The sequence below is a fragment of the Zingiber officinale genome, chromosome 5A (genome assembly GCF_018446385.1).
Source record: "Zingiber officinale cultivar Zhangliang chromosome 5A, Zo_v1.1, whole genome shotgun sequence".
Lineage (NCBI taxonomy): Eukaryota > Viridiplantae > Streptophyta > Magnoliopsida > Zingiberales > Zingiberaceae > Zingiber > Zingiber officinale.
Genome location: NC_055994.1, coordinates 28,464,873 through 28,477,430, shown reverse-complemented (window position 1 = coordinate 28,477,430; position 12,558 = coordinate 28,464,873). Strand labels below are relative to the sequence as shown.

At 37.1% G+C, this 12,558-nt stretch overlaps 1 long non-coding RNA gene across 1 annotated transcript; it reads right to left on the bottom strand.

Annotated features, from left to right (window-relative positions):
- Positions 1 to 10,701: 10,701 nt before the first annotated feature.
- On the bottom strand, positions 10,702 to 11,392 carry LOC121982721. The gene is made up of 2 exons (XR_006112208.1): positions 11,319 to 11,392; positions 10,702 to 10,760 (listed from the first exon to the last, which is right to left on the bottom strand). It is a non-coding gene; the product is annotated as an uncharacterized LOC121982721 (long non-coding RNA).
- Positions 11,393 to 12,558: the final 1,166 nt, after the last annotated feature.

The following is a 12,558-nucleotide window of genomic DNA, read 5'->3' as shown; positions in this document are numbered from 1 at the left end:
AATGAGTACTCTTTGGAAGAGTAAAATATGTCAAAAATTTGAGAAATATGCTTAATTTTAAATTGGAACAATTAATCAAGAGATAAAGAAATGCCAAGTTGGGTTTTTGCATTTTCTTGAAGAAAAAGGTGGGCAATCTACGATTTAATTTTAAGTTAGCTAAGGATTAAGGATACTTAGATAGATAATTTAGGTACTTTATTTAAGCTAAACTACCATGTTTTGCTTGCCCATTATATGTTATGACATCATATTTTACATTCATGCTTTTTATGAAAAACACAAAAATACCATGTCATGTCATACATACATCATGTAGTTATAGCAAATTTTTTTTTGAAAATTATTCATTTTGATGTATACCATAACTTATCATGCATTATTTTTAATTCCTTGCAATTAAGGAAATAACATTTACTAACAAGTAACATCCTAGGTGGATGTTCATAATCCAAAATGCCTAGGTGGATTTGCATAATCCTTAGTTTAGGACAAAACCAAACTTTACATCTCACAAAGAACTATAAGGTGACTTGTATGTGTTTTGGTACATGTTAGATACAAGTGAGATGTTAGGATGATGAAAAAAACTCAAGATGTTAATTTAGTGCATTCTTTTTTAGTTTTAGGTTCATCAAAACACATAGTTATGTGTTTTCAATCATTGGAAAAGCTAATGTACAAGTCATGTGCATTGAGCCCAAAGAACAAGGTTATATATTGGCTTTGGAAATGATTTTAAATATACTTTGGAAAACCTTGTTGAAGACTATTTTTTTTATAGTAATCATCATTGAAAAGTTAGACACAAACTAGAAGAAAATATTAAAATTTTTACAAGTTTTCAAGTTTGTGGCAATCTTTGAAAATAGGAAGTATTTTCATAGAAAATTATTTTTTCATGATAGTATATACCCTAAGGTCTACATGAATTTTCATGATTTTTAGAATATTATAGAATTTCTAGGACATTTCTGAATTTCACTGAAATTGGATTTCAAGAAATCAGAAATCCAATTGATCAGTCGATCGATTGGAAGGTCTCAATTGATCAACCGATTGATTGAGAATGTATTTTTTGCGACCAGAATGTCGTGGAATCGGTCAGTCGATCAATTAACCCAGGCTGGATCGATCAAAATCGATCAGCTGATCTATTCAAGGGTAATTCCCGTAAATAGAAGCTCACGGAATCGCTTAGTGGATCGATTGAAATGGTTTCAATCGATTGAGACCCAACTTCAATTGATTGAAAATGTTGATTTTGGGTGGGAAAGCTTGATTTCATCATTTTAAACCATTTTTAGTCTAGGTAACCATTCCTAATCCCTTGGCACATATTTATATACATTTAGGGGGTGTTTGCATGATAAAAACATGAATGGATTGGTTAAGGGAGACTAAGTAAAAGTTTAGATTGAGGTTTGGTTTCAATATTGAAGTTTTGAACCTCAAAACTTTTAAATTTGGGTTTCCTAAATATTTAGAGATTCTAAGTCATTGTTAGTGCAATGACAGAAGTTACGAGCATGTCCTTAGGGGGAGTTACTTTTTAAGGACATGAAAATTAATTTTTCATAAACCTTGGAAGGTGATCAACCTTCTTTACCGTAAATGCTCAAGATTGAGCATTTAAACACAATGGAAAATGGATATCTTCATTGTTTAGTTGCATATGCTTAAGGATGAGCATTAGATATAATGAAGGGTATGAGACCTTCATTATGGTGTTGAAGATAACAAGTGCAGCTATGAACAATGGTGAGTAACTCTTCAGGGGGAGAGTTTTTGATGTATGCCAATAGGGGGAGAATGTAGGGTTTAAGTTAAGCCTTCATTACCTAAAGAGGGAGTTTGCCTCTAGGAAAGGGGTAGAATGAAGGAAACCCTCATTCATGTCTTGGCATGAAAGGAAGTTGAGGCTATGGGATTAACTTAACTTAAAGTTATTGTCAAAAATTAAAAAAGGAGAGATTGTTGGTGCAAGATCCCAAGTCTTGAGTTTTGATGTTTGAGTTTTGATGTTTGATAATACATGGAGATTGCAGATGTAATCGTCCATCTGGGAAGATTGTTGATACAATTCTCCTCTGGTCAAGGTTTGTGAGATCTCGGAAAAAATTTAAATAAATAAGGTTATTTGGGAAATAGCCTTATAGAATTTTTCTGAAATTTTTAGAAATTTTCTGGGAATTTTTCGGAGCTCGAACGAAGGGTTTTGAGGAGATCGATCGGCGGGTGTGGATAAAGCCTGTTTGGGATACCCGTTTAAGTGAGGAAAAGTTTTTAATTATAAATTCTTTTCCTTTACTTATGCTTATTTCTTTTCCCTTAAAACGCCGATCCCGAACCCGAGCTTCCTCCTCACTTCCTCGATCTCCCCTCTTCCTCTCTCTGTTCTCTCGCGGACGAGTGACGCCGACGGAAGCCTGGCTCGAGCTCCGGCGATCTTTCTCCACCGGCATCGACACCCACTGAGCTCAGGTCCGACCGGTGTCTTTCTCTTTGGGCCGCTTCACAACATCGCGCCTTCTCACGCCTACCTGCCGACGCCACTGGATCGAGCGAGATCCACCCGATCGCCGGTGAGGGTTTTCTTCCGGAGGTTCGAGAGAAGGGTTGGCTTCACCTGAGCCCTTTCTCCTTGTGCAACTGTGCCCTAGATCTCTTCGGTTGGCTCCGATCAGTCGTCGCGGCAACAGAGCCATGCCCTAGCAACGATCCTTAAGGTAAGGTGTTACCAGATTTCGATCGATTGGGTTATGTTCTTCATTGCTTCTTCTGGTTGGATTAGAGGAAGCATCGGATAGCTGTTTTAGGGCTTAGACCTTCTTCTCTATAGACTAATCCTCCTCTGTTCTTGATCCTCCTCTTCTTTAAGGTTGATTTAGGTCACGGATTGGGCGATTTCTTTTGGAGACAACCGATTGAGGTAAGGTTAGGTTGTTAATTCGGTTGGTGTTTGAATCTGTGATCTTCTTGCTTGATTCATTGCTTGATCCGACTGATCCATCAGTGAGGTTATGTGCTCTTGCGATGGATCTGGAATTGGGTTCTGTGGCATCTTGGTTTCCAGCAGTGTTCTGTGAGGTTGCTTTTGTTGGTCCAGCAGCACCCACAACCGGTAGCTCCTCTGGTTCCAGCATCAACAGTAGCTGGAAATTGAGGTATGAGTAGGGATTTTGAGTACATGATGTATTGAAATTGGATATTAGTCTGATGATCAGGTGTTAGATGATTTGGTAGGATCTTGATACCTATTGATAGTTTATTCATCATTAGGTTATGTAGATTAATTAGGTTATTTGGTTTGGATCTTATGGTTTTATATGCTTGGGATTAAGTGAATGATTATGTAGATAATTAATCATGTGTAAATGGATTTAGGGTTGATTTTCTAATCTAATGGTTAATTAAGGATTAGGAATTATCCCTGATTAACCGTTAGAAAGGTTGAGGGTTATGGGTTAGGGTTGTCCCTAAATTTCTGTTTAGGATTTATTTAGCTATTTGTTTGTATTCTAGCTAAATAAAAGTAAATGTATTTATTTACACAGGACTCTGATGCGAAACGAGCATCTCGATATTGGATTAGGACTGGATTGTACCTTCTATTTGAGGCGGGTACCCTCTGACTTATCTTTTGATAATGTCTTATGATATGTGTAGCTTATATATACTTACTAGTGGTAGATAGTAGATTATTCTCTCTCTTGGTCTTAGCTAGTTGATACCTATCACATGCTTCATCTGCTAGTTGCTTTACTTCAGGATTGGATATTTTTATCTCTTGCCATGTGTATATATGTTCATAGAGATGCATATCTATAGTGCTCTACTCTACTGGATTAGTTGCTTTACATGTGCGATACATGCTCTTGGATTTATGATACTTACATCATTGTTATATGTGATGTCTTTGGATTTATGCTGTTTATATCATGGTTATATATATATGCGTTTACCTTTTGGGCACACACATATATGGAGGAGGCTATATTCAGGTATGACATACTGTAGCATCATGCACCATCCTGCATGATTGCATGCTGGGCGATTGACGACTCCATTATTGTTGAGCTCGTTGGCCGGCTACATAGGCCTGCACACAACGTGTTTCACTGCATGGGTAGTGGCACAGCACAGTAGGGTGTGTATGGCAGTAGCTCTGTAGTGCTCCGCTGGTCCGCTCATGGGTAGTGTGACTGCAGCGTGGTAGCAGACAGGGATCCCTCCCCGTCATTGCGTATCGGGAGTTGAGAGCGTTACGCTCCCTCACTATGTTTGAGGTAGGAGGATAGGTATACTCCGACAGCATCCCGTCCATTCGGTCACTCATCAGGGGTAGTGACGACAGAGTCCACGGTGTCATAGCCCTACCTACTCGGTCTCGCCATCGCGTGTGAGACGGCTGACTAGCGTCAGGGGTGACCATGTCATATTGCATCATATACACATGTTGCATTTATTGTGATTGTTGCATATTGGATGATGCACTTGGGTGACTGCATATGATTGACATGCATACAGGATACATGCTTATTTGCTCTGACTATCTTTGTCTGTGTATGTCCACAGTCATTTGCCCAAGCCTCGCAGGTGAGTACAGTTTATTACAGTTATGCATTTTATTATTATTCTTGCTATAGTTTGTGCTTTATGCTTATTGTTGGTTATTACAGTTTATTTCAGCTCTGCATATCTGTTGAACTGTTAGGAGACTATACCGTAGGTTGTATGGTTAGAGAACTGTACTATTGATCCTATGGTTTAGGAGACTGTACCTTAGGTTATTACTGGTGGATATATATTGCTGTACATGTCTATTGGTTTACCTGCTGAGTTCTTTGAACTCACCCCGTTGTTACTATTTTTCAGGTTGAGGCCGTCAGGAGATATTCCAGTCGCTAGCCCCTTTGGCGCGAGGATTTCTAGATATCATTTTCTGTATTCGCTCTTATACGTATACTTGTGATGTGGGTTTGTATTGTGGACTTTATATCGAACATTCGGGTTTGTTACTTTGTTTTCCGCTGCGAATATTTCATTACTTCGTGGATTTCGTTTCTTCGTTGTAGTGGAGTAGGATGTGTACGTATATCTTCGTTGATTTCTATATCATCTTTTCTTTATATAACTGCGTGGATTGTTCATATTATATCTGTGTAGAAATGTTGAATATAACTACATGGATTGTTTACTATTTGTGTGTATTGTTCCGGCCGAGTGTGGCCGAGGTATAGATATATGTATTCTGGATTCATATTGTCACCCGTACAGGGGAGATGCTGCCGAAATTTCTTCGGACAGGGACTACCTGGGGCGTGACAAGGTTGACCAGTTAGATGTGAAGAAGAATCTAGTAGGTCAAAGGGTTGACTAGATACTTGACTGGGAAAGTCATAACTAGAGGTTAGGAAGTTAAAAAATCCTAGTAAGTAAAAGCCAGGAAGTTGGAAAATCCTGGTGAGTAAAGCCAGGTGAAAGGCCTAGTGAGTGAAGCTAGGCAGTTAGAAAATCCTAGTGGGTGAAGCTAGGTGAAAGTCCTGGTGAGTGAAACTAGGCAGGTGAAAGTCCCGGTGAGTGAAGCAGGGTAGTGGAAAGACCTGGTGAGTGAAGCTAGGTGAAAATCCTAGTGAGTGAAGCTAGGTGAAAGTCCTGGTGAGTGAAGTCAGGCAGATGGGAAGTCCTAGTGAGTGAAGCTAGATAGATGGAAAGACCTAGTAAGTGAAGCCAGACACGTGAAAATACTAATGGGTCAAGGTTAACCAGACACCTAGTATTAAGAAGTCCAAGTAGGTCAAAGGATTGATCGGATAATTGGCACAAGAAAATCTAGATGGGTCAAGGGTGACCGAACATCTGGTGGGAGGAAGTCCAAGTGGGTCATGGAGGACCGGACACTTGGCACGAGATGGTAAATCTAAGTGTGTCAAGGAGGAACAAACTTGGTGATCAGAAGTCCAATGAGAAGTTTGCAAAGAGAAAGTCCTGATGGGTCAAAAGTTGACTGAACACTTAGCGGTCGTAAGTCCAATAGGGAGTTGCATACAACTAGAAAGTTCAGACGTAGTAAACTTCCGAAGGCCATAACTTTTGACTCGGATATCGGAATGAGGTGATCTCAGATGCAAAACGAAGTTCATTTCAAGCTCTACACATTTTTCAACTTGTCAATTGATTGATCAATCGATTTGGGTATTCAATCTATCAACCAATCGATTGGTTAACGTGATTTTGTACAGAAACTATTTTGATCGATGGGGTAATCGATCAAAACTCCCCCAATCAATTGGTTAATCAATTGGGAGAGTTTTTGAGAAAATAGTGGGCTTTTGAATCTATCAGTTGATCGATTGAAACCTCCAATCGATCAGTCGATCGATTGGGGGGTTGGAAATCGCGCGATAGATGCTGAATCGATTGGATATCGATTTAGGCATTTTACAGAGAGCACAGAGGCACTCTAAATCGATCAGCCGATCGATTCAAAGCCTCTCCAATTGATTGAGATCTATTTAATCGATTGGGATCCGACCGTTGCGCAGGTTATAGCCATTGGCGAGCATCTTCTTCGAGTGCTTCTTCTCCAGCGCAAAAAGTGACGATTCATGAGCTTCTCCACACTTTCACAGTCAGTTCTTGAAGGCTCTTGGAAACAAGTGCAGTTACACTTCCAAGGTTCAAGAGTCAATAACAAGCAACAAGTAAGCAAGAAGAAAGAATTTTCATTTGTATCTTTTGTATTTTCTTCTTGTGGGTGTTGTATATTATTGTGTGAGTTTGTACGAGGCTTCTCCGCCTTCGGCTGCGACTGAGAAGGAGTGTTTTGATTAGTGGAGTGTGTGTCATGTGTGGATCCTTGGATTAGCACTACAACAAAAACATTAAAAGACAACGGTTAAAAATTATTGTCGTAGGCCCTTTAAAACCGTTGTAATTGGCAGTGTTGTTAAAAGTGGAGGGCTACGACAATGGTTTTAAGCCGTTGTCTTTGAATGAAAAGATAACAATTTTGCAACGGTTTTAAACCGCTGTCTTTGAATGAAAAGACAACGGTTTAAAATCGTTGTTATTTAGAGCATTTTTAACGTAACACTGCCAATTTTGGGGCTACGACAACGGTTTTTAACCATTGTCTTTGAGGGTGATAGACAATAATAACGGTTTTAAATCATTGTTTTTTAAATTATTATCTTTTAATACCAATATATTAGATTTCAATTTAAATATATAATAAATAATCATAATCAAAAAAGAATATTCCCCACATCAATATCATTCAAAATGTTAGTTATACAAGAATTACAATCACAAAAGAAGAAACATATCTCATGTTCAAAAAAAATTTATCCCAATAGTATGAAAAGACAACGATTACTTCCTCGAGCTGAATTGGTCCTGTGCATGTTGTAAACCTTGCGTTGAAGGACTCAGTCTTATAGCTGGTCAGACTCCTATTTGCAGTTCCTCTATCATTGTTACTTCCTCGATCTGACTTGGTCCTGTGCTTGTTGTAATAATTTTTCCTTGCTTTGGGAAGTTGATGGTGATTTTTCTTCACAGTGTGTAATAGTAAGGTGCATGGTGGATCATAGACATCAGGAGCCCATTTCACACGCAACTTGAAGTTCGATGGTGAACCATGTTGTGCGCGACTTCCCTTTATGGCAGAAATAAGCTTTGGAAGCATCTGGAGTAGCAGCCCAATAAATACATTAAGGAGAAGTATGAATTTTGCAAACATGAACGTGTATCACATATAGCCAATCCACTAAAGAAATTATAATCTAATGAAAGTAGAATCAATTCTTGCGAGTTGCAACTAACATGGTCCTATTTTCTATAAATAGGAGCAAATCATTTTTGTAGACATGAATCTGCTACATTTATGCAGAGAATGCAAATATGTCTTTTTTAGAGTAATACTAATTAAGGAAGTTCAATCCGTATGAAAAATTATAACGAGCTTATTTTCATACTAAAATTTTACAGCAAGTGTGTGTACCTTTGAGGATGATACTATTCCATGTAGTCTTGATTGTCAGTTGTCACACTATTTTGCAATGTTAGTGCTTGACAACACTAGTAACAAGGATCAACATGCGCATAAGAATTTCTGCTTCAAATAAAAGTGCAATTCATATGGGAACATAGACCAACATGTTCCATATAAGTCTATTTTAATTGTTATGTTCAACTAATGCATTTAATCAATTATGAAAAAAATAGATAAAGAAATATCGAATGTTGAGTGAATATTACTTGTAATTGTCAAATCCTGGACAACATTTGATGTTACTTGGAACGTTGGTGGCATGCTAGGAAACTTTGTCAATAGAACCTGCAAAATATAAACATATATTAGAAGATAAAAATATCCAAAACAAGATCATTATCCCCTCAACTAGTTAGGTTTTTTCTTCTACTATGAAGCATTACAATACAAACATGTCTGAACTTTAAACAATGTAAACTAACCCTCATTTAAGTAATTGTATTTGATAAAAAAGAGAAAGGATAATAAATCATGCAATTAAATTTGAATATAAAGAACAAACTTTACATTAAGCTAACAGAATTTTTATATTGATTCTAGCAATCTCTTGTCTAAATGAAATATTAATACATTGCATGTGATAGTAAGGATACATCAAGGCAACTATACATAGACTAAGAAATGAAGATTGACAAAATTACTTACAACTATGATAGAAGGGCTAGAATCTTCCCCAGGATGAAAATGTGTTACGTTAGCACCAAATATTATAGTTGGTCGGTCGCTAACAAGAGGTGACAATACATCGACAAGAACTGTGTCCCTTCCTCCAACCTATAAATCAAGCCTTAGTAACACAAAGCAGAACAAGAAAAATAGATCCACCTTCCACGTACTCACCTTTCCATTGATCTAGAGGCCAACATTGGCAAGCTACTATTTACTCATCCTGAAAACATGCTTTGTCAAGCAACATTGTGAAACTAAACCAAGGCCAGTCTCACATATCTGCTTTTGATCACTTGTAATAACTATGGCATATATAATAATAAAGCAAACAAGGAAAGGGAAAAAATTAAAGCTAAAAGGTTCAACCAATTGATATTTATCAACAAGCAAAAATATCAAGTTGTGTCGAACAAGATCAAGTGCAAGAAAGACATCATACCATAAAGAGAACCATCATTATCATGCAATATTACAATGAGCAAATCAAGCTCCTTTCCCTGAGGTTAGAGTATAGTCATTGCATCATAAAGAATCATGAGTTTGGGATGAGAAATTGGTTGTTTTTAGAGTTGCACAATAGAGAAAGTAACATGGAGACAATCTAAGACTTAAAAACCTATTTACAAGGTTAGAGGAAATGAGAAATATGTACTTTCACTCTTAGTCAAAATTAGACAGCTGTAAGAAAAATCTCCATTGAACAAATCTCAAAGTCTAATCCTCACAAGCATACAATTGAACTATAGCATGGTTGAAAAATTTTATAATTGGCATGGAAAGAGAATATGCATCTATAGCTTGTGACCACCATGCCAACAGAATGAAATATTTTTACAGAAGTCAACAAACCACCAGTATCGATACCAAATTATGGTCACAATTATAACATATCTCAAACTATCTGAATCTAAAGGAAGAAATATGGGTTAATCAGTTCCATGATTACATACATACATACAAGCAGATTCCATATGAAGAGGAATTTAGCTAAGAAAAAGTTACCTCCTACACTATGCATTCCCCCACCAGTAACAATGGAGAAAATCCTAGCTGCACAGATGTATCTCCACTAAGCAAACATGAACTCGACATTAACCTGTAGATTTCATTTCCAGATTAAGTACTCTTGAAATATTATCATACTATAAGATTGTGCTGTAGAATATGATTTCTCAGTAACTGGTAAAAACCATGGGGTATTAGTTATTTCTAAGGAAATAATAAACTTAATAAAGAATCATGAGTTCGGGATAAGACTATATTAAATGAAAATCTATTGAAATTTTTTGAAACATTCTACTTTTGGATAAACTACTTCAAATTCTTCAACCATAGTAACTACTCACGACTGTCTTTATTTATCATGTACTCATGCAAGAAATTGGTTGTCAAAGGGGAAATTCCTCTTATCTGTAGATACTTGTGAAAGGATTTCTGCAGATTCTCATCCAGATCACTGCACAAAAAAATGATCAGTTCAAGGATCATTCCTCTCTCCAAAATTCATAATCCTTTTGTTCATTGCAAATATCAGGAATAGTAGACCAGATATTATGGTGTGGAATCATGATCCTTTTGCTCATTACAAGATACCCTTTTATTAATCCTAGGGGAATTCATCAATTGTTGATTACTACCTAAAAACAATTAATTTGTCTTTAAACTAATCCTCATAAAATATGATGGCAAAAAGTACCTGTCATTGAGAGAACCATTACACTGAATTGGAGTAGATGGTGGATGTCTTCCAGGAAGAGAAATAAATAATATTTTGTGAGCAAACAATTGAAGATATGTTGTTAGACCATTAGTTCTCTTGATATCTGCAATCTTTCATAAACAAAAGAGAACACTCTCAGTGCTAATCAATCTGCACTTGTCACTAGATGATTGAAAGATCTGAAAGTGAAAACTATGAAAAGGTAATAAATAATGAGTAGAATCTCATTTCCTACTTTGTGGGATCCATTATCGGGACTTCTAGTGTTTTAGGCCATAGGTACATGGCTGCAACTTGCTTCTTTATGGTCTCCTATTGTGGAAAAATGTATATGTCAGGAAGGGGGAAAATAAGGCCGCATACAAATCTGAACAGGTTTAAAACAAAAACAAAAGGGTAGAAGTTGTGTAACATATCGTTCGAGCTACTGACAAATATTGATAAAATGTTGGCAATTGGCAAGATTAGATATAATTGTGTCGCCCATTATGACAGAGATAAGAAGGTTCTCTTTTCATGACTCATCAATAGATTCCATCTACTGATCATGGGAAGGAATGAAACCTATAGGCTATAAGAAGAGAAGAGAGGGGAAAGACTAAACCAATAGCATTAAAGAAGTGACATTGAAGTTAGAAAAACTAATGTATTCTATAAGGACATTTGGATATTTTCCTAAATCCTATTAAGTCCCTTATCAAAATGCCACATGGATAGTTAGGTGAAAGAAAGTTTCAGGTTGATTCATATTATTCTATGAGATGAGAAAATTGATTCAAACATATATAAACATTTTTCAAGATTGTGATTATAACCAAAAAGGAAACGGTGGTAAGGTCTAAGAAACAAAAAATAGCAATAATGATAAACCTGAACAAATCTGTAAAGACCAGGTATTGACATAACATCAGCTCCTAGAAGCTTTAGTCCAAAATCAACATGTGGCTGTAAGAGACTACAAGAAATCAAAACTTGAAGGATGTAGGAAAATGGTTAAACAAAAAAGAAAACCAAGTATTTCTCTCCCAATTTACCTTCTCCATGAGTGATACAAGGATTTTTGCGAAACAAGGGAAGTTCGGGACCAACAGCTTTAATGTAATCCGTGGAATTGCAAAGACTTGCAAGTCTAAAACCTAAAATGAATTAAAAGTGGGGAAATAATCAAGTCTGAACATCAACTGTGAATTACTTATGATTGGGAAAAAAATGGTATTTCTTTTGGTTGAACCTAAAGTATCCAGACCTGTGTTGTTGCTTTTAATCCAAATGCCTTAACCACAACGGTCACATTAGGGTTTCCAGCCCACTTCAACAATGGTTCCATGATCAGTTCCTTTTAATCCGAATTACCTCAACACCGTACTTTATGGCGACGCCTGCAAGTGTCGCTATAGGGTGAATGCGACAAAAAAAAAATGGGGGAGAAAACCTAGAATAACATCAGTTTCTTTGATCAGCAATGCAAGAGGTGGAAGAAGGCGAACAAATCAAAATAAAAGAAGGAATTGGTAATGCAAACAAACCGAGAAACGGAAAGTAACCTAGATCAGTAGATCTGGAACTCCAGATCACGTCCTCGCCTCCGTCGCGCACGCTCCCATGATCTGGACCCTCGCTGTCACCCTGCGATTGCTCTTCCCGGCTGTTGCTGCTCCTACGCGGCTCCAGTGAGTGAGAGATTGTGAGAAAAGAGGGACGAAAATGCTTAGGAATCAAGAAGGTAAGGGGGGAATGCGGCGGCAAAAAATTTTCGGGGAGAGAGAAAGAAAAAACGTGGCGGTAAAAAATGATGAAGGAGGAAAAAACAGCGAAGGAAAAAAACACTGATATTCAACATCACTTAATAGACAACGATTTTCAAAAACTATTGTCGTAATTCCAAAAAAGCGCACAAAGACAACAGTTTTCAAAAACTGTTGTCGTAGCTTTTAAAAATCATTGTCGTAGCCCCAAAAAAACATAAATAGACAACGGTTTTTAGAAATCGTTGTCGTAGGCCAAAAAAAACTTCTAAAAGACAACGATTTTTGTTAAAACCATTGTTAAAAGGCAAAAAAATAACGATTTGGCATAAAACCGTTGTCGTTTCAGTGTTGTTAAATGAGGA